We start from the raw sequence: 26,641 nt of genomic DNA, 5'->3' as shown, positions 1-26,641 counted from the left end.
ACCTTCTCAGTGGCATTCTTGTCCTCTTCTTCTTTTTTATTTTTATTTTTGTCCCCCCTTTGTTTTTGTTTTTTTGTTTTTTTTTTTTTTTCTTCTTCTTCTTCTTTTTTTTCTCCACTTCTTTGATTATTGTTTGCATTTGGGAAAGCTGGAGGAGCATGGTTTTGAGCCTTTTCCTGAATCCAAGTTTTTCTAGCATGCGACGGTTCTGTAGACGAGGCGCTGCGTCTGGGAGTCCGCGGCGACCGTGCCCGCGAGGAGCGACTCCCAAGTCCAGCAAAATGTGCAACTGGTTCGAAGGAAAAAGAGATGTGAAGTATGGTGCCTATTTTTCCCCCCTTTGTAAAAATAAAAAATCATGTTTCTCTTTTTTTTTTTTGCATACTCTTTTTCTGATAAGATTTTTGTATAGGTGGGATCTTGCGGCAGTGTTCACAAGTTTGTGGTTTTGCTATACGAATACAAACCACTGAGCAAAGACATGAATTTTCTTAATATTTTTTTTTGTGTGTGTGTGTGCTCTTTTTTGGAAGCCGGGGAGAACAAATTCGTTTTTGTTTTTGTTTTTTTTTCCCCTACTTGTTTTTGATACCCATTGATAACATGAAACTTTTCTTGCAGCTTGTTCCTGGGATTATTTTTAAGCAAATACTTTTTTTTTTCTCCTTTAAATTAAGTGTGACTTTTGCACATCTTCCTTTTTTTTAAAAAAACAAAAACCCAAGATCATTTTATGAAAGATATCCTGATATCTATATCTATATTATCCCTTCTTCTTCCCTCTTTCCTCCCTGTAAATCTATTTTCAAATGATGGCAGTGGAAGGTTTTTCTGGAAAAAAAAAAAAATGAAGTGCGGTTTGGTTTCCTTGTCAACGGAAGATGAAGTGAACAGCTGAGCAGCTCGCACAGAGCAGGTACTTGGTCCCTTCGGAGGCGTTTCCCGGGTTTGCAATGGCAACTCTGGTCCTGGCAAAGGAACGTGTGTGTGTGTGTGTGTGTGCGCGTGTGTGTGTGTGCGTGCGCTCGTGTGTGCGCGCTCGCGGCCCCGGGCAGCGTCCGAGCCCGTGGCGGGGAAGCCGCGCCGGGAGCCGGGGGAAGCCCGGGTCCGTGCCCGGCCTGGGCTGCTTCTGAATGAGCGTGAAACGCCGCCCCTCGGTCGGCGGGAGGCGTCTGCGCCCCGGGCGGCGCCGCGCGGCCGGGTAAGTTCTCTGAGGGCCACTTGCGGAGCCGGAGGGGCGCGGGGCGCGGGCGCGGGCCGGGCCGGGGGCGCCCGGGAGACCGCGGGCAGCAGCGGCCGCGCCGCGTCCTCCGGAGGCGCCGGCTTCTGGCCGAGGGCCCGCGCCCCGACCTCTCCAGATCCCGGGGGCGGCTCCCGATGGCGCGGCGCCCGCTGCTCCTCTGCCCTGAGTCAACAACGCGCTCGGTTTCCCCCTGCCTTTCTGCCGGTTTGCTTTCCTCCGCGGCGGTGTCTTTGGCGCTCTTCTTTCCCCGTGGTGTTTGTTGCTCTGGGTTTAAGTGCCTGGCGTCTTCCAAGGTGGAGGAGATCGCTGCTTCCCGTGATGGGCAGTTGGGTTTCGTGTTGTGGATGAAAGCGCCAGTTTGCATGAATGAGGCTACACCCATAGGACGGAGTGTTAAAGGGACAATGTATTGTCTCTCTTTTTAACCACCTGATGGTGGTCGCAACGGGTTTCCCCTGAGAGCCTGGCACAGGGCAGGGCTTGGGATTTGTGGTGGTGGTGATAGGTTCCGTTGTGTTGGTGGCATTGCACAGAACTCAGTGTCGAGTGTGTTCTCTGGAGTTTATATTTTATGGTCGTCGTGTTCGGTTCCAGGGGAGATGTACCACGGTTGCTAATAGAAAGCTTTCTCTGTACTTAACACAGCGACAGAATCTGTTGGAAAACTTGCTGTCCAAACAAATTTTGTGCTATACTTTAAATCTTAAATTCTGGAGGCCATTATTTAAATGATTTTATTCTGGAGTGTAGAGCTTGGATTCTGTTAAAATAAATATAAGGCGAGTGGAATAATTTACTTCTCAGATTAAGTTTTCTTCCAGGTTATCTATAGGCATAAAAACTAAATCCAACATACAGAAGAGCCCATAACAACATGTTAATGACATACGCTATGGCTTTTTTCAAGCAAATATTGAAGTCTCTAAGCTCAGTTTAGGGAATGAAGTTTTATGCCTGTGTTTCTTTACTCTTCGTGGTGACGGAGGAGGGCAAGTCATCATTTATCTGTAGCAGGTTAAAAATCATCGGAATATCTAGAAAGCTATATATTTTTTAAAATTCACAATGCATTGTCCCATTTCAGAGATCTTTGAATGAGCAATGTGTGTTACTCTTGTATGTAGGGTAGCTTTTCTCTGTTAAGAAAGTCCTGTTGCATTTATATAAGGAAGATAGTTTATGTCCAGTGTGTGGACCTCCAGACTTGATATTCTGAAAGGCATAGTTCTAAGATTTGACACAAACATTGTGTAATAAAGCTTTAAGTTTTTATTTTTTTGGTTGTGGTAAGCATGCTACTAAAATATAGTCTTTCATGTGGTTTAAACAGGGAGCAAATAATTTAAAATGCCACTTGCAAAAAAAAATAATAAAATGCGACTTGCAACATTCTGTGTTTCTAAAATCACTTTCATCATAATAATGTATTATGTAAGTAGAAATGCTCATTTATGTAAAAATGCAAGGCAATGCATGTATATGACATTTCTTTGTAGGTTGTGTGCACTGCACGTCATCTAGTTCCTTTAGAAGAGAGAAACAGTGAATGAGAAAAAAAGCTTGAGTAATCAAACCATAATTTCCATTAAGAGGATCACTTGTGCCCTAAGGTGGGGTAATTGTATCTAAGGCTGGAACAGAATGCAGACCTCACTGTGTGATATTTCCAAATGAGACTGAAACCCTAATGGGATGGAAGATATTCATAAGGTTTCGAGTGAGAACAGATATGTAGTTGTGCTTTGAATTCTGTAAATAAAGATCATGCTAAGAGCCTTTAGCCATATTAGCTTTTCATTAAATATTGCTTGTTCATTATATGACATACTTATGTTAAATTTCTATTATGCTGAAATTTTGAAATTTCCTCCTCCATAAATTATGCTGGGGATTCTACAACTCCGTGTTTTGGTTTAAAATCTTGGAATATGGCTTCCAAGATTTAGCACCGCCTACTGGTTTCTCATGGAAAAATAATATTCTTTTTCTTAGGATTAGTATTTAACTTTTATTATTGAAATTATTTTTCACTGTGGGAAGAAATTATTTTTCACTGTCTTTTATTTTTATTTTTTACTTTACAATATTGTATTGTTTTGCCATACATCAACATGAATCCACCACGGGTGTACACGTGTTGCCAATCCTGAAGCCCCCTCCCACCTCCCTCCCCATACCATCCCTCTGGGTCATCCCAGCAGCAAGCAACCCACTTTGATTCTGATTAACTTAATCATGCAGGTTACTTTTAACTGCTTACTGACAGCAAAATAAATATTTTGCTGCAAGAGAGAGGGTTTGGAGTGAAGGTGAGGATGAGGGAAAGACACATCCATTTGAAGTGGCTACTGGACCACTAACTGACTTTAAGTATTTTATTATCTGAATGTAACAAATAAATAAATCACACATTTAAAGCAGCCTCTACATTTGCTAGAACTCTTCTAGGTTCTAGGGGATGCCAAAATTTGGACATTTTGAAAATCCTGGATTACTGCATTAACTTTACATTGGGACATTTATATGTCCCTCTCTTGAACATTGTAGAGAAAGAAAACCCTAGTTGGAGTTCTATCTTGAGTGTGTGGTCTGTCCAAGAATCTTTAAATGAAGAAATGTTTAATCATAAAAAATAGTTTCATAATTTTTTCCTACATGATTATAAGCTAGCAAGGAACATGCTAATATTTTTCTCAGTGTGGATGAAGCAGCCACACTGTGACGCTGGTACATATAAGGGGCAAAGGTTTCAAACACCTATGTATAAAGGCACTGTTTTAACTGCAAAAGATATATTGCTTTAAAAAAAAGATAGTTTATTTTTTTCTAATTGTAATGAAAGGTTAGTGGTTAAAAGAGCTACCAAACTTGTGCAAACCGATGATGCCATCAGAAGGTGAAAATAAGGGGACACAAAAATAATGTACTACATCTGACGTACGAAAAAACAAGATTTTCCTACCTAGAACAACCACGTGCTATATGGATAACTGTTTCTTAACTAGAACAGTTTTAAAGCAGCTTTTTTAAAAAGAAGCTAGTGAGAAGAGTGTGGAGAAGCTCCCTATGTCTGAAAGCATTTGACTGGAGCAGGAGTGCGGTCATGCTTTGCTCACTGTTTATGATACTGTAAGCAACTAATTACGTGGCACATCACACCAAATACTACGCTGGAAGTAGAAGAGACGCGAAGTCGGTGTTCAGAACGGTTTGCATGCTAAAAAGGAAATATTTGCTTACAATTTAATTTTTTCTCCTCTCTGACTTTTGAAAATTTTATTTTTTAATGTAATTAGCTGTGCCTTAAAAGAAATAACAGCTGTTTTCATTACTTCTTTTATCACATTGTCACTAAGAACATTCTTTTTTGTGTATAAAAACCAAGGTAATGATGTAGTGTATTCTTCAAGCTGTCTATGGAGCTCTGGAAAGAAATTAAAAATCTAATTTAAAAAAATCCTTACTGGTCTGAGGGTGTTATTATTTTCTTATTGTTTCATTATTATTTGCTACTTCTAGTGACATGCACAAATACCTTTAAAATCCCATTTTCATAATTCAGTATGACTTTTTAATAAATTTCACTTACAGACAGTGGGCTAACAAACTTTCATATTAGTGACAACAAGGACAGTTAGTTTTACTGTGACGTGATTTTGAGGACAAGAATTATTGAAGAAAATGTAAGTAATAACTAGTTACACATTTCATCACTCTTCTTTTTATTATTAAATTTTGCCAGGTAGGATGTGTACATCTGGCCCCTGCCAGCAGCTTTTAGTAGTCTTGCCTCTTCCTGAAGCTTTTTAGATTTTCAAGGAAATACTGGGGGGCATTCCTTGTTTGTTGTGTTAGGCTCACGTTAAAAAGCACACTGACATTGTGGGAAATGGATTTTGTGCTTTTCTAATTCTCCCATAAAATTAAAGGTCTTTCACTGGTGATGCAGTTATTTTGGGACTTCATTCTGGCAAACACAGAGTCATTGATTGCCCTTTTCTTTTCGTTCCTAGACGGAGAGAGGCTAGTAGGAGAACCCCAGTTAATTTAGGATAAATGTCTTCTGGACTGTCTTTGGAGCCTGTGAAGCTGGGGTCAGTACTGCAGGATTTATTTTGGGGGCCATGTAGAAATCTAAATGGAGAAGAGAATTATAGCAGAAATCATGGGAACCCTACCCAGCTTTTCTGAAAAATGGAATGAAACGCATCATTATGTACCTTCATACTTAAGAAAAACTGGAGGTTTTATTTGCATCAGTATGTTTCATAAAATCACATCTGACACACCTATTTCTTTACCTTGCTTAGAATAAAGTAGTTGAATATTTTGTCTAAGTTTAAACAGTGGAAATTAATTGTGTTCCTACATCATCCATGTATTTAGACAAAATATTTATACACATTTTGATAGCCATATGCTAAATTATAACAGGAGCAACATATTTTTGAGTGACTTTGGAAACTTAACAGGCTGGTGTAGGGAAAGGCTATTTTTCATTAAATCAAGAGGAAAGAGAAAGAAAAGTAGGACTGACACTTCCTGAGGTGCCTTCCTTTCCATGAGTAGGTGATAGCATCGTTCTTCTATATCTTGGGGGAAACTGAGGCTTGGAGGGATGGAATGTGCTCGAGTCTCCATAGGGAGTAAAGGGCAAATGGTAGGAATGTCTGAATTCACGCTCCGCGGCCCTCCTTCTGTACAGGAATGCTCCGCTTGTGAAGATGGAATTCTCTTTGTCTGTTTCTTTTACTCAATGCAAAACAGCCATTGTGTGTGCGTTCTTGGTCCGTTATCTCAGATGGCTGTATCTTGGCGCGTTTTCACTACTGAGTGCTGCAGCCAGCAATCCCAGAAAAATGGCACCATTTACAGAAAGACTGTTACTGGTGCTGAAAGGGTCTTCAAGTGACCAGACATCACACAGGTCAACAGGACCCTGGGGATTTTGAAGAGACCCCGTCCGTGAACATTGGTGGAAGGCACTCATGCCCTGTGGTCAGGACCGAATAGATGGCCCTGTGTTCACAGTGCTTTTGCTGAGGTTGTGGGCAAAGCACTCTGCAAATATTTAGCCCCAAATGTAGTCTCTCCTCTTGAAGCTTTTGTGGCGTGATGTGGAAGACTGTCTTTTGCACAGGGAAAACTGAAGAGCCGATTCCTTCACAACACAGCCAATCTGTAAATAGAGGCGTCTCCTCTGTCCACCAGCATCTCACGCTCAGCATCACCTCCACCTCAGAATTTCACTGTGACACACATTTGAGTGTGACATTTCTCAAGCTCACTTTATCTGTTTGTTAATAACATAAAACACATACAACTGCAAGATGTTATTTTAGGGTGCTGTTTTTAATTGCCTCTTCAGAGGTGTGAAAAAGGATTCCGTTATTAAACAATCTCCTTGGAGCTTGAAAGAAGTGAATATTTTTCAGTAGAGAATGGGTAACATAAACTATAGGGGAGGCAGTGTGAGTGAACACCATGAAACAGATTTCAGAGTCGATCAGTCGACACGTACACACTGGGTTTGGAGGCCAAGGTGTGGGAACTATCAAAAGCTGCTTCTGAGTTTTAGAATCTGGACACCTTCAAAACCTGGAGCATGAAGCAAAGCAGGAGAAAATAGGAGCATCTAGAAGGGGGCCTGATTTGCTTGGGGGGTGGGAGAATGGTTCAGTTTTGGACATATCACTGCTATGAAGTTCCAGTATTAACCTGGATAAAATGACTGATGTGCAATTGAAATTCAGACCTAGAGCTGGAAAATATACTGAAAGCTAGAAAAAGATGTTACAAGGTTATTGACATTAACATTTTAGGAGGCAAACATTTGGGAAACACCTGTGTTTTCCTGAGTGGATGTTAAGGAATTTGATTAAGGGCAGACAAAGAGAAAAAGGAGGATAGCCACTGAAGCTTAGGGGTGTGTGTGTGTGTGTGTGTGTGTGTGTGTGTGTGTGCATTTGAAAATGTAACGACTAAACAGGAAGATCGGGAAGAAGGTTATCTGCAACTAGGTAAACTGATTTTAAATTACATATAGAAGAAATTTTAAAAAGCGAGAGTAGCTAGGATAGCTCAGGAAAAGGAAGGTAAAGAGGGGTCTAAGCTGTCAGATATTGAAACCTACCACACATGCTTTTAAAGTAGGTTTACTAGCTGGCTCCTTAAAAGACTTCCAAGCAGTGTGTCCAGAAGCAGTGAACACACTCAGTGCAGAAATCATGGTTTCTAAACACCATTTCCCATTCAAGGGGCCCAAACCGTCTGGGGACTTGGCCGGTTCTAAGTCTAGGCAGGAAAAGTACCGGATGAGCCCAACTTCTCTCATTGTTCTGGGAAGTGAGGAAGTACCCACAAACAAATAAGGTTGTGTGAGCCTGATGTGTTCATTGTAGTGGTTACCAGGAGCTAGCCTGAGGGCCTCTCAGTTGCCAAATTCAGATAAATCTGAGCATCAGTGGTTGTTGGTTCCCAAAATACGTGAGTTGCTCAGTCCCTGTCTGACTCTTTGCAACCCACGGACTGTAACCCACCAAGCTCCTCTGTCCATGGGGTTCTCCAGACAAGAATAGTGGAGTGAGTTGCCATTCCCTTCTCCGGGGGATCTTCCTGACTCAAGGATCAAACCCGGGTTCTGCATTGCAGTCAGATTCTTTGCCGTCTGAGCCACCTGGCAAGCCGCGATGTCAGGCAAAATTAGAAATTGGCCCCTGGACCGGGAGGGCAAGGAGAGACTGTAGAAAGAGGCAGACCACTCCAGCTTGGTGGGTGGCAGTTTTAATCATCAGGACAACTTAGGTGCAGGGCATGCCTTTGGCAGCCGCAAGGCAAGTCAGTTTCTGCATCTACCTACCTACCAGGAGCTTAAAAGTTTGTTCAGGTCTCCCCTACTCTGAATGGCCATGAGGCCTTTTGTAAACTGAATGGTGTAACGTGAACAGGCAATCACCCTAGGACATGTCTTGCTAACAGCTGCACAAAATAAGTTGAGATAAAGCACAGATGCTCTTAGACACAAGTGAAGGGGATTACTGCTGAGATGCCGAGTGTGGTCCCCGGGGAAGGAGCTTGATGCGCCCCCTCTGTTCTGCCTCTGTAAAGGCTTGATGCAAAATAACGGGTGCTGTTTTTGCATCTTGCTTTTGTGCATAAAATGAAAACCCTCTTCGGATTTGTTTCAGTTTGTGAAAATAGGTACTAACGCAGGTCTTTAGTAAAAGCAAAGTGGGAGATCCCTGTATAGAAGCCTTCATGGGGTTCAGTCACCTCTCCTTCCATCAGGATATTCTCAACAACACATGGCTCTCTCAAGACTGAGGCCTGAAGGGGCTGGATATACATCCCAAGGACAGCAGAGGGGGCAGGAAGCCTCTGACTGTTTGGGCCCCACTGTAGGGTCATCCAGAGGTCACATGCTCTCAGTGAGCTCCTGCAACAAGAGTGGCTGTAACAGACAATACACTGATGAAGAAAGCCCATGGGTCCGTTCTCATAGTGTAAGTTAAAAAAATTAATAAAAAGCGATTCTGACAATAACTAATGCCCTCAGTGATCTCCTCCAGCAAGAGTGACTTTAACAGACAGTACAACATCGAAGAAAGACCATGAGTCCATTGTGATAGTCTAAATTAAAAAAAAAATAATAATAAATGATTCTGACAACAATTAAATTGAAATAAATGGTTAGCCTGCTTTTTAGGAGGAACTCTTGTGTAGTTGATGAAAGACAGCTCTTCTTTCCAAAATATGGAAGTTAGTACGTCTAGCAAATGGTAGAACGAGAAAATTACTGTTTATAACTCCCAGTGAAATGAATGGCAAAAATCATCAACAGGTGCTAAAACCATTAGTTACAAATATTTTGAGGAATAATGTGTTCTCTTTCTACTCAAGATTACTTTTTTTAAAAAAATTTTACTTACTTATTAATTTTTTGTTCTCAGGATCTTCCTTGCTACACACGGGCTTTCTCTAGTTGTGGAGAGAGGGGCTCCTCTTTTTGAGGTTCTGGCCTTCTCATTATAGAGGCTCCTCTTGATGCAGAGTTTGGGCTGGAGAGCCCACAGGCTTCCCTAGCTGTATTGGACAGACTTAGTTGCTCTGTGGCTTGTGGGATACTCCTGGAGCAGGGATCGAACCATGTGCCCTGCAATTGCAGGTGGATTGTTCAACGCTGGACCACTAGGGAAGTCCAAGCATTACTTCTTAATTGTATCTGGCATCCGCCTTCTTAAGCAGCTGCGAAATCAAACCCGGGCATCGCTAGTAGACAGCCCAGCGCCATGAGCCTTGGAGGGATGCAGTCTGAAGTCTTCATTGTCATTTGTGAGATATTGTTGACGCGGTGTTGGAGCTGAATCTAAAACCTGTCTCGACAGAGGATGAGCACCAACTTGATGGACATGAGTTTGAGCAAGCTCTGGGAGGTGGTGAAGGACAGGGAGGCCTGGTGTGCTGCAGTCCATGGGGTTATAAAGAGTCAGACACGACTGAGCGACTGAACAGAACAGAAAACCTGTTTAGACTTAGTTTCTAATTTACAGAGAAATATAAGGAAAGTAGATCCTGTTAAACTGAATGAGGAAACACACAAATTCACAGGGTGTAGTACTTTTTTATGGAAGATACCAGACAGGTGACCTAGTCTTTTCAACAGACATTGCCATTGTGGGGAGAGTTTTCTAGACTAAAAGAGACTAAAGACATCCAAATACAGTTTTTGGAGATTTATTTGATTTTTTTTTTTTTTACATAAGCCTGCAAAAGATCAAGTAAAGAATCCGCCTGCAACGTAGGAGACCCTGGTTCGATTCCTGGGTCAGGAAGATCCCCTGGAGAAGGGACAGGCTACCCACTCCAGTATTCTTGGGCTTCCCTTGTGGCTCAGCTGGTAAAGAATCTGCCTGTAATGTGGGATACCTGGGTTCAATCCCTGGGTTGGAAAGATCCCCTGGAGAAGGGAAAGGCTCCCCACTCCAGCATTCTGGCCTGGAGAATTCCACGGACTGTGTAGTCCATGGAGTTGCAAAGAGTTGGACAAGACTAAGCAGCTTTCACTTCACAGAAGATCAAAATTGGGTTGGACTGGGAAAATTTGCCCATGGGCTAGCTAATAAGTGATATTAGGAGATGCATGCTGAATGACTTAGGGATAAATGCTGTGATGTCTGTGGCCCAATTTCATGAGTCATGGTAAAATGCATATGTGTGCAGGGGTGTGTGTGTGTGTGTGTGTGTGTGTGTGTGTGTGTGTAAAACATCATTTGTTAATAATTTTTGAACCCAGAAAGTGACTATGTAGGTTTTATTGTATTATTTTTTCAGACTGTGAATATTTTCAGTAAAAGTGTTGAAAAGTCTGTTAGTTGCCATTGAGGAAAAAATGTGCTTATTAGGGTTAAATAGAAGCAGAAATCCAGATCTATTTCATGTCCCGTGGGGCCTTTGAAGATATGAGACAAGAAGTAAATTTAGTTCAGCATCAATTGTAGAAATGAAATATTATTCAAGGGAGAAATATTATTGGTGTGAGTGCTTGGCGTGCTGTCATCCATGGGGTTGTGAAGGGTCGGATCTGACTTGGTGCCTGAACAACACCAACAATATTGTTGGACGAAAGATGTATTTTTAAGCTATAATAAAGGACATATGCATGTGGATTAATTTCTTCCAGAATGGAATCTCCTTAGCTAGAAGAGATAGAGGTATTGTGGCGGTGGAAGTAATTTTCAGGGGCGAATTTTGAGATGTTCTAAGAAGGTTGGTTTGATCAGTGGTGGCACAGGAAGACTGGTCACATCTTAGAAGGAAGGAAATTGGATCAGTTCGTTCGTTAGCTAAACACATTGTTTATTCAGCCCTGTCCTGGAGCATGGAGACTCGGTGGTAAATAAGACTAGTTAAGGGCCCTGTCTGCAGGGAGCTTACCATCTGATGATTAGGTTCCTCAGATATACTCAAGGTGGTAGGTTGAAATTAACTAGCATGAGGGTAAGAATTTAGGGAATGTAGCAGAGAATATTCCGAAGCTCCATAAAAAGACTCTACAGCCATGGGGAGGAACTTGGCAAAATTAACACTTTGTTGTTACTAGTTGGCACAATTGCACCACTCTCTCTGGCAATAGAAAATGTCATCTGAATGGGTCAAGCCAACAGTGACGTTTTCCTTAAGGATACTAGCAAGGCCTGCGTGATGCAAAACGAAGAGCTGTGCTTTCTAGATGTCGTGTGTATTTCATGTCACAGTGATCATAAATCTGGGCTGGGGAAGGAGATGAGGAGACAAGAACAGAGGAGATTAGAGAGCCCGAAGGTCAAGCTGTAGACCAATAGTGGTAGGTTCACTGGTTCTAACAGGACAAAAGAGGTGTAAGCGTGGATGGTTTTGATCAGAGGAGAATGTTGTATTTCCAGGTTGTGAAAGTGGAGCAGAGTCACATGAAGTGAACACGTTTCAAAGTTTTGGAAGGCATGCAGTTAACAGGCAGATGCTGCTGAGGTTGAAAAGTTGAGAAGTGGTGTGAGAAGCAGCTGAGTGTTGAAGGGGTAATTTTTAACACTTTTAAAAAATTCATAAGGGGATGACAGGGAAGAAAGTGAAAAGCAAGACTGAAGCATGGGCTAAAAGAGTCAGTGACATTCCTGGAGGTTTCTGATCAAATGATTCCATAAAGGAATTTCTGTTCTGTGATTGCTGAGATTTTAGTCTTGGAACATTTTGAGGGGAGATGTAGATAAATTGTGTGTGTGTGTGTGTGTGTGTTTAGCTTGTTTGCGTTTGATTAGATTTTTAGATAATACAGAAATAAATTCTGCAACCAAAAGATGGTTGCAGAAAAAATGGATACTGCAACCAAAAGTTCAGTGTTACAAGGATGTCCCTGATCAAAACCAGAGAAATAAATACAGGCTACTACAGTTCAGTGCTTTCTAAACAAAGCAGCAGATGATTCCTGTTGAAAAGAACGTTATGTAGTGTCTGTCTGTTATTAAACTTTGGAGCCCAGTTCACACTTGCCTGCTTTTAATGAGGAGTCCAGTTAGCAGGTGGGTAGACTGCGGCTGTTGCTATTGCCGGGTCAGCGGCTGCAGCTGCTACTGCCTCAGTTCCGTTGTTAGATCATCCCTCCTGGGCCAGTCTGATGGCTCAATGCTTAGTCCTGTTGTGCCTCATCTTTGTAACACCCTGGAGGAATTTATCATTATCCTAGATAGCAATATCGGGAGGAAACTGAGGATCAGACAGGTGTCTTGTCCGATGTCTCAGAGCTATCACATTGCTGAGTAGAGACCTGAAACCCCAGACTTTCGGGCTCCAAAACTTGACAGCCCACTCCAGTATTCTTGCTTGGAGAATTCCACGGACAGAGGAGCCCTGGTGGGCTACAGTCCATGAGGTCACAAAGAATAATTTGAGTTACACCCCTGTGCCTTATTTAAAACATACAGGAAAAGAGATACTTTGATGTGTACATGGATAGATCAGTGACATTTTGTCATAGAAACACAACAGCTCCCTGTGTATGGAAGATTTAAAAACACACAGTGCTTCTGGTTAAAACTGTGCTGCTAGGGATCCCTGGTGGCTCAGATGGTAAAGCGTCTGCCTGGAATGCAGGAGACCCGGGTTCAATCCCTGGGTTGGGAAGATCCCCTGGAGAAGGAAATGGCAACCCACTCCAGTATTCTTGCCTGGAGAATCCCATGGGCAGAGGAGCCTGGTGGGCTGCAGTCCACAGGTTTGCAAAGAGTCAGACACGACTGAGCGACTTCACCTACTCACTTATATATGTTCCAATTCTTGTCTTCACAGAGTTTCATGTAGCTTTTCGCTCTAGGCATAATTAGTGAGATTTTGAATACTTGTTCATTCATTTAGCCGATGCTCACCGGGAATCTACCATATCTAAGTCATTGTGTTTTAAGAGACTAAAGAAGTTTAAAAACAAGGCCAAACGTTGGACCTACCCTCATGAACTGACCATCTACTCGGAGAAGGAAATGGCACATGTGGAAAGTGATGACGCGTGAATGATTGGAATTCAGAAGAGTAGCCGTGATTAGTTATGGTTATTTAGGTCATTAAGGCACTTGCAAGTTTTGGAATGGAGTGCCTCTCTCTTCTCAGTGACTTGGCAAGGTCCTTGGGTTGGGAGATTTGGCAGCACTTTCTTGACATTGCTGTCCAAAGTCAGGAATATATACGTGTGTGCAGGGGAAAAGTGTCGCAGGAAGAGATGAGAAGCTACAGAAAGGTTTAGAGAGGGCCATCTGGAAAGAGAATTGGGAGATGACAGGAATCATGGGTTTTTGAGAAGTAGATGCCAGAAGAAATTAATGTGTGAAACTTTGTATTTATACACATATTAGGCCCTGAAATAGAGCCCATTGTTGGGGGAAATGAATTTTGTGTTGGAATATGTTGAGATTATTCAACATTTCCAATAAAAATATCTTATTGCATTCTCAAATACAATAAAAACTGTAAAATGAGTTCAGAAACGCCTATGCTTTTTTCTCTTTCATATGGATGACAATATAGTTTTATTCATAACTTAGTGAACCAATACCATGAGAATAGTTTGTTTAATTTCTGAGCTCTTTCCATCATGTTTGCAGTCTTTTTTTTTTTTTCCAGAATTGCGGTATCTTCCCTCCCTACTCCTGGCCTCTCTCCTGACATTGTTGCGGTTCTAGAAAAGAAAAATAAAGCAGAAGAAAGGGAAGAGTAGAGGAGGGAAGAGGGGAGAGAGAGGAGGAGGCTGGTTAGCAGCGTGACGAGCGCTCTCCAGATCATCGCTGTCCAGGGAAAGTACAGTGCCAGCCACGAAGCAGGCCTCCATTCGCAATTTTGCATTTTAAGGAAGGCATTGAGAAAGCAAAGATGAGCAAATCAAGCCGATTCTCATAATACATTTTGTTGAACTCAGCCTATCAGAAATGATCATTTCAATGAGTGGTCGATAGGCAATTATTTTTTAAGTAGGCTCCATTTATTCTGCCAAGTCTTTGAAATCCAGTTCGTATTTTGCAGTTACAGCACAGAACCAGCCAAGGTTAAAGGGTGGAAGGGTCACGTGTGTGAGGGGCTACCCCATAGGGTCACGCAGATCGAGAGAGGTCAGAAGATCTCAGGACGATGTCATGGTTTTGAATTCTTTTTGGCATCTCGCTCCTTACCAGAGATTAGTCAGGACATAGTTTGAAATGCTCTCTGACTGTCTCAATTTTAGCTATCACATTTTATTATGAAGCTGAACTGAAACACGTTGAAGTTCATTTTTACGAAAAGGTGATCCTAAAATATGGTCAGTTGGCAAAGAGCATCAGTATCTATCCAATAAGTGTTTCCTGAAAATCTACTTTTGTTTATTTTGTGTGTCATCTGCTACGCCATAATGGAGAATGGAGCTTTCAGTGTAGCAGCTTGCTTTCGGTGGTGACAAATTCCATAAGTAAAAATAAATTTCTGGGATAAAAAATGGCTAAAATGGTATCTTATTCTTATATTAAATAAGAAACTTAATTTTTCTACTTCCACTCACAAAATAGGCTTCTTAATTCAATGAATAAAGTCAAACCAGGTTTTGTTGACTCTATGTGGAATGATACATTAATTGAAGCACCTCAAGTTTGTATAATATTAAGCAATTTGTATTGACTCCGAGCTTTAAAGTGATTTGGTATCTTTGGTTAAAAGACTAAACTGGTGACTTGTGAGTCACCAATAGTTTGAAATTATCATGTGTGAAGTATGAGCATTGGATTTTGATTCATTATCTCTCATTGTTTCAGAGCGAAGCAGGTATTTCCCTTTTAAGTCTTTCAAGGTGTGTCCTTGTGTAAGCGAGGGCGGATATGCCTGTGAGTGCCTGTAAGAAGGTGGGGAAAGGATTGTTTGATTACAAACATCTTTACAAAATGCTGTTAGGAATCTCATTGCCGTAGGGAATCAAATTTGGGGAGTAGTTCTCATTATTTTTTTTTTCCCATTTATTGGATACCATGTCTCTTTGTTTCTAAAAGATGCCTGGTATTAAATTTCTTTGTTTTGCTGTGAGGTGGACTTCCTGGTTTTGATATCCATGAAAGGAATTGGAAATACTCAAAGCGTATGAATGCCAGATCTTGGGTTCTGAATTTTTGACTGAATATGCTGTGGTTTTGGTTCAGAAAACTACACAATCATTAATTTCACAGTATTAATGAACACATGATATTTTTTTCCCTTCATATCAAAAACAGTCTTGTGAATTTAGTATCTATTTATCTAGTGTGCATTATTGGTCTAGCTATCAGATCTTCAATTAGGGGAATATTTCTTAGTTCCTCTTGATCTAACAAGAAGCAGTTTAATGTGTCTAGCAGGTACCAAAATTCAATACTCTCAGATACGTTTATAACATACTGGGAGAAAGGATAACTTTGGATTTGTTAAAAAGGAAAATAAGCGTGTGGCCTTATAATTTCTTTTAATATTAAGAATGAGCAGTTTGTTATGGAATATTCAGTTCAGTTCAGTTGCTCAGTCCTGTCCAACTCTGTGCGACCCCATGGACTATAGCACGCCAGGCCTCCCTGTCCATCACCAACTCCCAGAGCTTGCTCAGACTCATGTCCATCGAGTTGGTGATGCCATCCAACCAATATGCTGCTGCTGCTGCTGCGTCTCTTCAGTTGTGTCCGACTCTGTGTTGACCCCATAGACGGCAGCCCACCAGGCTCCGCTGTCCCTGGGATTCTCCAGGCAAGAACGCCGGAGTGGGTTGCCATTTCCTTCTTCAGTACATGAAAGTGAAAGGTGAAAGTGAAGTTGCTCAATCATGTCTGACTCTTAGCGACCCCATGGACTGCGGCCTTCCAGGCTTCTCCGTCCATGGGATTTTCCAGGCAAGAGTACTGGAGTGGGATGCCATCGCCTTCTCATATCCAACCAATATGAATAGAATGTTATTCATTCTTAACATTCAAATTTTAAAGTTTATGCTATACTAGATGATTTTTCTCCAAATAATTAAACTGATGTACGTATTATAAATATATAACTTAAAAAAATAAAATTTAAATTAAAAATGCTCAAAACATCTTAAAGGGAAGCACTGTTCTTATAATAGTGTTGATGCTGAAATGTTAATCACATTCTAGAGAGAAGATTCAAAATGACATTTGCCTCCAAATTTATATTATTTGGTTTATACCCTTTCAGGTTTTGTTTAAATAATTAATGATATAATTTATAATATATACTTGTAATTATATGATACATTTTATATTTATGTAGTTTATATATAATAATCTCATAATGTTTATATGTATAATCCATACAATTATTTATAGCAAAAACTTTTCTCCACTTAACCATATACTTTAAGTACACTGTCATTAACTATCATTTGCAGCCTGAGTTTAATGGTTATATAGTATTTCATTGTCATAAAGTACCTTACCATACTCCACTGTGAATATTTTAGTTGGTTATTTTTACTTTTTCTTTTGATTGTTATTTTAAAGAATGTGTATTCCCATATTTCTCTCTTTTGTGTTTATTTCAGGGTTGTAGGGTTGTATACTTTTGATTTATATGAATTCCTATATTTTTGGTTATACTTTTGGTGAAAACACAAGCCTAGTCTTTCATCTGGTGTTCATTCAAGGAGTTTGTTTCCTTATCCAGCATTGGTAGATAAAACTGACTGGGTTAGACTTAAGTTACAGATGAGATTAAAAACAACATAAATTAATGTATAAGTAGTATAAGATCTATCAAAGGTATTCTTCAGGAGCAGTTTTTACAAACCGTAGATGATAACTCTAAAACCTAACCACCAGGAAATAGGCTATGTAATTGCATTTTGAAAAAAAAAGTTTTTGGTTTTTTTTTTTTGGCATAGGCAAAGACCTTTTGAACATTTAATTTTTCGAAATTGCCAAACATTTTAGAACTTAAAATTTAAAATGCTGTGTTGTTTTTTTCGTCCATGAGTTGTGTTGGACTCTTGCGATACCATGGACTGTATCCCGCCAGGCTCCTCTGTCCATGGGATTTTCCAGGCAAGAACACTGGGGCAGATTCCCGCTTCCTTCTCCAGGGGGTCTTCCTGACACAGGATCGAGCCCGGCCTCCTGCATTGGCGGGCAGATTCTCTAGCACTGTGTTGCCAGAGCAACTCCACCGGCTTCTTAATGTTTTCACCACAGATATACGTATAAGGTAAGCTTTGAGTACTGGTGGCTTACTAAGCACAAAGAATAGCAATTGTTAGTAATATATCATTCACAGGTAAGAAGTACTTGAAACATATTAGCTTAAAAATAGTTACATGGGAAAAGAGTAGAGACATCAGTACTTTTTGAAGTTGTAAATTATTTCCAACTACACAGTAAAGAAACGTTAGTTATTTTCAAAAGGAAGCGACTGGAAATGAGAAGGGCACCTATGGCATCAACTTATTACTGAGGGGAGTGGGTTTTTTACCTGCCATCAAGGTAGTGCCTGGTGCCTTGAAGTTTTTTCTGGAGGAGAGAAGCTGTTCCTATGCTCCTCTTGAATCCCACAGAGCTGCCAAGACGAGCAGGGTCGGCTGAAAAGAACCGGGGCCATTTGGTGTACTGTTATTTATTGATTGATTTTTTTTTGTCTGTTGTGTGAATCACAATAGAATTCTGGAAAGCACAAGATGAAAATGATAATTTTCTCCGAAGATTACCCTAAACTAATTTTAATTGTAGTCTTCAAATGCTTTTCTTTCATTGACTTATGGGTTAACTAGTGTATTTTCCTGTCACGTTGTTGAGTACAATAGTCAAAAATTGTGCCACTCAAAATATAGTTTGAAGCCTGTAGGTTGCTAGCTGGGCACAGGAAATTGAAACTTCCTGTCAATTTTACAGAATAATTTTATGTCTCATTGTATGTCTCTTTTTATCATTCCTTATTTTTTCAAATAATTTTTTTTATTGTATCTTATAAAATACTGCTTTGCTATTGGTTGGGAATTTTAAAAAAAAGTCATTCACCACAAGTTGGCTTCAGAAGCACTGGTACAAAACTTATTCAGCACCTTGTACTTATGCATTTTTAGTCCTTTCTAGATTGAAAGCTTCTTAAAAACAAAGACTAAATTCAGCCCTTCACTGACTCTCACTCATTCATCCATCAGTACTTGTCAGGTGACGCAGGGTTAGTTACTAATGTGTGTGTGAGTCGCTCAGTCGTGTCCGACTCTGCGACCCCGTGGACTGTAGCCCACCAGGCTCCTCGGGCCATGGGATGCTCCAGATAAGAATACTGGAGTGTGTAGCCATTTCCTTCTCCAGTCACTAATATGCATAATAAATAAAGCATCGTCCTATGCCTCAGCGTCTCCAGCTACTGTGAGAGTAGCTGCCCCAGTGTTTGCAGATCCAATAAACATTCTTAGAATTGATGTATAATTTAAGTAAATAAATATTTGTGTGCATATCCACTTACAGCGTTTCTGGCTCTTTGAACTTATAGCTGTGTGTTAAGTTGCTTCAGTCATGTTCAACTCTTTGCGACCTCATGGACTGTAGCTCGCCAGGCTCCTATATCCATGGGGATTTTCCAGGCAAGAATACTGGAGTGGGTTGCCATGCCCTCCCCCAGAAACTTAGAGCATTGCAAGTAAGTTGCCTAGCGTTTCATAATCATTGCAGTCAAATCATATTGAATTATTTTTATAATTTAATATTTTGAATAAAAAGGAAAAAATATATAGAGACTGATTCTCACAAGTTCACTCAAATGATCTAAGAAAATACCAGAATCATCTATTGATAGAAAGTGAAAGTGAAGTCGCTCAGCCGAGTCTGACTCTTCGTGACCCCATGGACTATATCCTACCTGGCTCCTCTGTCCATGGAATTTTCCAGGCAAGAGTACTGGAGTGGGTTGCCATTTCCTTCTCCAGGGGATCTTCCCGACGCAGGGATTGAACCCGGGTCTCCTGCACTGCAGGCAGATGCTTTACCCTCTGAGCCACCAGGAAGTCTATCTACTGATAGGCAAACCCCAGCTCAGAAAAAACTTAAAAGCAAAGGGGAGCACAAAAAAATAGTTGTTTTTCTGTTCAGATTAAAATATCTAGAATAATACTGATAAATTAAAATATATAAATAATATCATGTGATTGTTGCAAGATATTTTTTATCATAGAGATTATACTTTGATGCAGTTGGTTCAAACGTATGCAAGTTGAATGTATATAAACTTTCATTGTAACTCTGTGTGTTATTACTGCCTACAGCTTCTACCTGTTCATTTTACATAACCCTGATCGATATCAATTTTACTTGAATTATCTGTTTGTTATTTTCTTTTATAGAAATGTTATCTCACTATAATATGTCCCCACGGTACCAGAGTGACATTTTGCTTTTTTATAATATTCGGTAATTCTTAAATGTATCTTTTTTGTGCATGCCATATGGTCAGTGGCTGTCTCAGATTTCTTCACAGAGAAAGATTCTGTGGGTATTTCCAAAATCATTTCCAAAAATAATTTACTCTGAAAACATAATTTCAGTAAGCAAAAAAAGTATTCACTATTACTAGGTTTAAAAAAGAATGCATAATAGCTATTTAAATTTTTACAGTGGATTAGGAAAAGAAACACATAGGTTTCTGAGGTTCGTTGTTTCCCATAATATATGCTACATTGCCTAGGATTTGATTATTTCCCAATATGACCCTTTGTCTTATGTGTTTGGGTTGCTATAATTATACCACAGACCAGATGACTTATTAATAACTGAAATTTATTTCTCACAGTGCTGGAGACTGGGAAGTCTAAGATCAAGCTCCTGGCAGATTCTTTTCTGATGAGGCGTTCTTGTTCATAGACAGCAGTCTTCATGTGTCTTCCTCACATGACGAAAGAGGTGAGGGAGGTCTCTGAGGTCAGTTCTACAAGGGCAGTGATGGCGTTCCTCAGGGGCCCCCTGTGATAATCACTTCCCCAAGCCTAGCATCCTAGGACTCTGACACGGTGGTTACGGTTTCACCACATGGATTTTAAGGGGACATAAACATCCAGTCCATAGCACATCTGATGTTGGTTATTTTTTCTAACGAGCAAAATTGTGTTGACCATTTAGCATATCTTCAAAGCCATTGATCTCAGATAATGCTCTCAATATACCTTTATTGAATAGTTGCTGCTGCTGCTGCTGCTAAGTCGCCTCAGTCGTGTCTGACTCTGTGCGACCCCATAGACGGCAGCCCACCAGGCTCCCCCGTCCCTGGGATTCTCCAGGCAAGAATACTGGAGTGGGTTGCCATTTCCTTCTCCAATGCATGAAAGTGAAAAGTGAAAGTGAAGTCGCTCAGTCGTGTCCGACCCTCAGCGACCCCATGGACTGCAGCCCACCAGGCTCCTCCAACCATGGGATTTTCCAGGCAAGAGGACTGGAGTGGGGTGCCATTGTCTTCTCCGAGCTACCTTGGTTCAAGCCAGCTGAAGTCACAACAGTTTGTAAGATTTACTCCCCACCCCATTATAGCTCTTGTCTCTAGTATCTAAGGGTGAGATAAATCCGGATGAGGAAGGCTACATGGTTTGAAATTAGCTACATGAAGCCCTTTTTGTTTAGAAATTAAGGGTTGGTCTGTTTAAATTAGGATTGGAGAGGATTCTAAAAATATTGTAACCCGAGAATATTGCGCAGTCCCCCTCCAAACGTATGCAAGGTATTAAAAGGAGAAACCGCTGCCGCTCTTTTACCTGGATCTTTTATCTTTTCGTTATTCTCTGATTTCCACTGCAGCTCATTACTTCAAGGAACAAGTAACCTAGATTCAGTAATCTTTGCTAGGGACTCTGGGGGCTAGAAATAGCAGGCCTTTTCTGAAACACCAAGTTAGCAATAGAAAGAACAAAAGAAATCCATAATTTCAAGACATTTATTTTTGTAAACCTACCTTAAAAATTGTGGTCAGAGAAAGAAATAACAAATTACAAGTTTTAATCCAGCAAATAAATGACGAGTATTATACTAGTTCGTTCGGAGAAGACAATGGCACGCCACTCCATTCCCCTTGCCTGGAGAATCCCATGGATGGAGGAGCCTGGTGGGCTGCAGTCCATGGGGTCACTGAGGGTCGGACACGACTGAGCGACTTCACTTTCACTTTTCACTTTCATGCATTGGAGAAGGAAATGGCAACCCACTCCAGTGTTCTTGCCTGGAGAATCCCAGGGATGAGGGAGCCTGGTGGGCTGCCGTCTGTGGGGTCATACAGAGTCGGACACAACTGAGCGACGCAGCAGCAGCAGCAGCAGCAGCATACTAGTTCGTTAGGGCTGCCATAACAAAATACTACAGGCTAGTGGCCTGAACAACAGAAGTTTATTTTCTCACAATTCCAGAAGCTACAAGTTCAAGGTCAAGGCATCAGCAGGTTCGGTTATCCAGGCCAGAATACCGGAGTGTGTAGCCATTCCCTCCTCCAGGGGGTCTTCCCAACCCTGGGATCAAACCCAGGTCATTGCAGGTGGATTCTTTAGAAACTGAGCCATCAGGGAATCCTAATCCTAATCAGTTAATCCTAAATCAGTTCTCAGGGGAGTTGTAGTTGTGATGGTTCTTAATCCCTTCAGGAGGAGCATGCGCTTTCTAGGAAGAGAGCTCTCAGCTCCTCAAGAAGGGAGAGCCTTGGAAAGAGCCTGGGAGTTGTAGGCAGAAGACGTGTGGGCACTTCCTGTCCTGGCGTCTGCACTCACATGACACTTTCTTTGACTGAGCCTCGGTTTCCCCACCTCTGGAAAATGGCATTAAATCCCTTTGCCTGTTCCGATAATTGGGGTGATGGACAAAAATGAACATTCAGTGCTAGTCAGTTATGTTATTTCTTATTTAAATGTGTAATTTCAAAGCCTAAGGAATTTTTTCCCTTTTTTAAACAGTTTATTTTAATTAGAGGATAATTACATTACTGTGATGCTGTGGTGGTTTTTGCCGTCCATCGACATGAATCACCGAGGGTGTACATGTGGTCCGACCCTGAACCCCCTCCCACCTTTTCCGCACCCCCCACCCCGGGTTGTCCCAGGGTACCGGCTTCATGCCTCGAGCTTGCACTGGTCCTCTCCTTCACATATGGTGACACGCATGTCTCAGTGCTGTTCTCTCGGACCGTCCCACGCTCGCCTTCTCCCATGGAGCCCACAAGCCTGTTCTTACGCGCGTCATTGTTGCCCGGCATGTGGCATCGTTGTTCCTGCCCTTCTAAATTCCATATACATGCATTAATACGTAGTCTTTGTGTTTCTTTTTCTGACTTACTCCACTCTGTATAACGGGTTCCAGTTTCATCCACCTCAGTCGATTCTGTTGACTCAGATGCATGCCTTTTTATGGCTGAGCACTGTGCCATTGTGTAAGTGTGCCACAGCCTCCTCAGCTGCTCGTCTGCCGGTGGGCATCCAGCTTGCGTCCATGTCCTGGCTATCGTAAACAGCGCTGCAGTGAACATTGGGGTCATAAAACATGAGGAAGTTTTAAAGCAGGGATCACAAACAAGGCTGAAAGCACCTTTGTGACCCAAGAGGATTCTCCAGTAGCATGGCTACCTGAGAGGGGCAGCTCTGTCTGACGATGAGTCCTTTGGATCCAGCATTCTGCCTCTGGCTACCCCAGGGTAAAGATGTGTATAAGAAGGGAGGAGGCCATTTAAAATGTTGGAAGATTCTGTTGGCTGCACAAAGTTCCCATCCCTTTGGGTGGTATGCAGAGTTCTGTTTGAATTTTGAGTTAGAGAAGCCTGTTGCATACACTCACACAAAATGGAAATAAATAAAATGCTGAAAGGAGAGCTAACCAACAAATACTGCAAATATGCTCCTTCCCCTCAGAAAGCTCTCCGTATCAGATATTCCAGGGAGACTGTTTCTTCAATACTGTCTTTTGGATGCTTGCTGACGTCCCACAGATTCACATGCCGTTTCCAAAACAGCACTGCTGCTGACCGGACAGAACGTCGCCGCTGACTCTGTGAGTCCCCTTTCACTGGCCACTTTGTGCCCCAGATGTAAATTCCATGAAAGCTCTTTGGTTTAAATCTGGTGTATTGTGCAGAGCACATCTTTCGAATCAGACAGGTCCGGGCTCACATACAGGCTTTGCATCCTAATCTCAAAAGCTTCCTTTTGTCGTCTGGAAAATGGGGAGAGTAACGTCTGCGTCTAATAGCTGCCATGGGCGTGAACTTTCATAAACTGAACCAGCACGCGATAATGTTTTTAGTCAGGGATGGCTTCTGTCTTTTAACTCAGTGGCCTTACATCCAGTTTAGAAGCATCTGGGAGTTGAAAAAAGTCCTCTGTGCTCTGCCTGTGGCCTTGAAACTCAGATTCCTGGAGATTTAGGGTGGAACTTGAAAATCTCTGTATTAGAACTTCCCTGTTTTTATTTTAAGGTGCTTTGGGGTTTTAGCCAGTGCTATAATCCTATCAGGACTCAGCATCCCGGTGTGGTGTTCTTTGACCTTTGCACCCCCAAGTATGTGCGTGTGTGAATGCGTGTGTATGTACACGTGTGTATGCACGTGTGTGTGTCCCAAGACAATGACTGTTTCTGAATAGGAAAGTATCATTGTTTGCACAATATGCTCCTTCTTTGTATTGTCATCTTACTTTCCGTTGACAATTTATATTGTGTGATTGTGAAATAAGGCAGCTACTTTTCTCCTATGGCCAAACCTATACAAAGGCACTTATTAAACAGGAATATGACAACCTCATTCGAATAAGTGTGTATCTGTGAAGCTGACAACTTTGGATTGACTATACAGACACCAGGGCAGATATTCTGCTGAATTATAATAAAAATGAATCTCACTTCTTTATCTGCTGTCTAGTTTTGTAGTCTCAGAACAGTACAAGCTTTGTCATATACGTGTATAAATATCTTCTTAATCATTTTTCAGAATTTAAAAATTACTTTCATAGATTCTCTGCATTGACAGCTGATAAAACTAGACAGTGTATTAAAAAGCAGAGACATCACTTTGCCAACAAAGCTCTGTATGGTCAAAGCTATGGTTTTTCCAGTAGTCACATATGGATGTGAGAGTTGAACCATAAAGAAGGCTGAGTGCAGATGAATTGATGCCTTCGAACTGTGGTGTTGGAGAAGACTCTTGAGAGTCCCTTGGACTGCAAGGAGATCCAACCAGTCCATCCTAAAGGAGATCAGTCCTGAGTATTCATTGGAAGGACTGAGGCTGAAGCTGAAACTCCAGTACTTTGGCCACCTGATGTGAAGAACTGACTCATTGGATAAGTTCCTGAAGCTGGGAAAGATTGAAGACAGGAGGAGAAGGGCGTAACAGAGGATGAGATGGTTGGTTGGCATCATTCAGTCAATGGACATGAGTTTGAGCAAACTCCAGGAGATGGTGAAGAACATGGAATCCTGGCGTGCTACAGTCCATGGGGCTGCAAAGAGTCGGACGTGATTTAGCAACTGAGCAACAACAACAAAGCCTTTGAGTCTTATCTTTAACATTTTGATAACTGGTATTCAATACATTATAGATTTCTCACAACGGATTCCTGTAGTAGGCCTCTATATAACTAGTGCCAGAATGAACTGCTGTTTTTCTCAATTAATGGGTTATCCATTAAAAATCTATCCCATTTGCCTCCAGAAAACGCAAGAAGCCTACTAGGATGTCAGCAAGATATATACAAAATCCAAGCAGAAATTCAGTGTATATCATCTGCTCCTCTGGGTCGTTCCCTCTACCAGCGCAGAACATGGAGAGAGGCCTGTCACGTATGGTTTTGTGTTCTGTTTTCCTCTTCGGCAGAATCCAAGTTGCAAGGCTCTGGCTCGCTGAAAGCTTATTTTATAATTGGCTCAACAGTTTTATATTTTTACTTTCACAGCCTTCAGTTCACTTGAGTTCAGTTCAATCGCTCAGTCGTGTCTGACTCTTTGTGACCCCATGAATCGCAGCACGCCAGGCCTCCCTGTCCATCACCAACTCCCGGAGTTCACTCAGACTCACGTCCATCGAGTCAGTCATGCCATCCAGCCATCTCATCCTCGGTCGTCCCCTTCTCCTCCTGCCCCCAATCCCTCCCAGCATCAGTCTTTTCCAATGAATCAACTCTTCCCATGAGGTGGCCAAAGTACTGGAGCTTCAGCTTTAGCATCAGTCCTTCCAAAGAAATCCCAGGGCTGATCTCCTTGAGAATGGACTGGTTGGCTCTCCTTGCAGTCCAAGGGACTCTCAAGAGTCTTCTCCTACACCACAGTTCAAAAGCATCAATTCTTTGGCGCTCAGCCTTCTTCACAGTCCCAACTCTCACATCCATACATGACCACTGGAAAAACCACAGCCTTCACAGCCTTAGTGCTTTTTTAATCAGACTCTGTACTGATCATGCTTATGTGAAGACACAGGTACACAGATTGTTCATTTCACTGTTTCCATAAGTTGCATTATTAGCACCAGCATCATAATCAACTTTGCCTACGTCAGGTATGGTGGGCAATGATATACAATGACTAATGCAGTCTCCCTGCTGTTCATATAATTCTAGCAAGTGGTAATGGAGTTGTGTCTGATGCTTCAATGTAGGTTTCCTCCTAATGCATCTGATAACTTCATGATGAGCAGTGAAGATCAGCCCCCATTCCTAAATACTATCCATGTGCCAAGTATTCTGTAGTTGTTTTCTCTAGAGTTGACAGTCCCTGAGAGGTAGATGCCTTATGATCCCCATTTTACAGATTATGGAACTGAAAATTTAGGGTCACTTGCCCTATGTCAGTTAGCAAGTGGCAGAGCAGAGATTTGAAAGTGTGTGACATTATACCTGACGGCTTTCTTGTGAAGCAAACTATTTTATCATCATAACCTCCACTTCACATTTGCTGTTACTCAAATATCCTAAGAATCAGGTTCCCCAGAGTTCCTTAGTTAATTCTCTAACAGCTCATCTTGATTTGAAATGTGCAGCCCCTGGCTCTCTAGTCCCAGCTTGGACGGGGGCCTAAAATGGCCTGTCGAGTGTTTGGTTGTGTAAATGACTGCAGCAACTTGCCCGTCTTCTCCATCAAGCTACTGAATAGTAATGTAATTAGATCCAGCACTGAGATTTTTCTTCCTCCCGTGATGTTTTCATCATCTGGTGATTAGATTACAATGTCAGTGATTAGCATACATGGTTTCCCCACTCTAAGCAATAAGAAAGTCTGTATTCCATGTTTGAGGTTGGCTGCTGGGTTAATCCACTAACTGCCTGTACCTTAATCCAAAATGATACACTGATGAATGGTGATGAATTCTATAAAATTCAGGAAACTGCTGTGTTGGCTGACATCAAGATGTGTTATGATTTGATATGGCTGTGTATAAATG

General features: G+C 41.5%; 1 protein-coding gene and 1 non-coding gene across 3 annotated transcripts in view; both read left to right on the top strand.

Annotated features, from left to right (window-relative positions):
• The first annotated feature begins 1,080 nt into the window (after positions 1–1,080).
• Positions 1,081–26,641, top strand: part of RALYL (RALY RNA binding protein like) — an 885,605-nt gene continuing 860,044 nt past the window's right edge. For both annotated transcript variants that reach the window (XM_069600702.1, XM_069600701.1), the window contains exon 1: positions 1,081–1,201. The gene's annotated coding sequence lies outside the window, so the exon portion shown is untranslated. The remainder of the gene's footprint in view (positions 1,202–26,641) is intronic.
• TRNAS-GGA (transfer RNA serine (anticodon GGA)) lies at positions 12,827–12,898 on the top strand. The gene has a single exon. It is a non-coding gene; the product is annotated as a tRNA-Ser (tRNA).

This window comes from Ovis canadensis, chromosome 9 (assembly GCF_042477335.2).
Source record: "Ovis canadensis isolate MfBH-ARS-UI-01 breed Bighorn chromosome 9, ARS-UI_OviCan_v2, whole genome shotgun sequence".
Lineage (NCBI taxonomy): Eukaryota > Metazoa > Chordata > Mammalia > Artiodactyla > Bovidae > Ovis > Ovis canadensis.
This window is presented reverse-complemented; position numbering and strand designations above follow the sequence as displayed.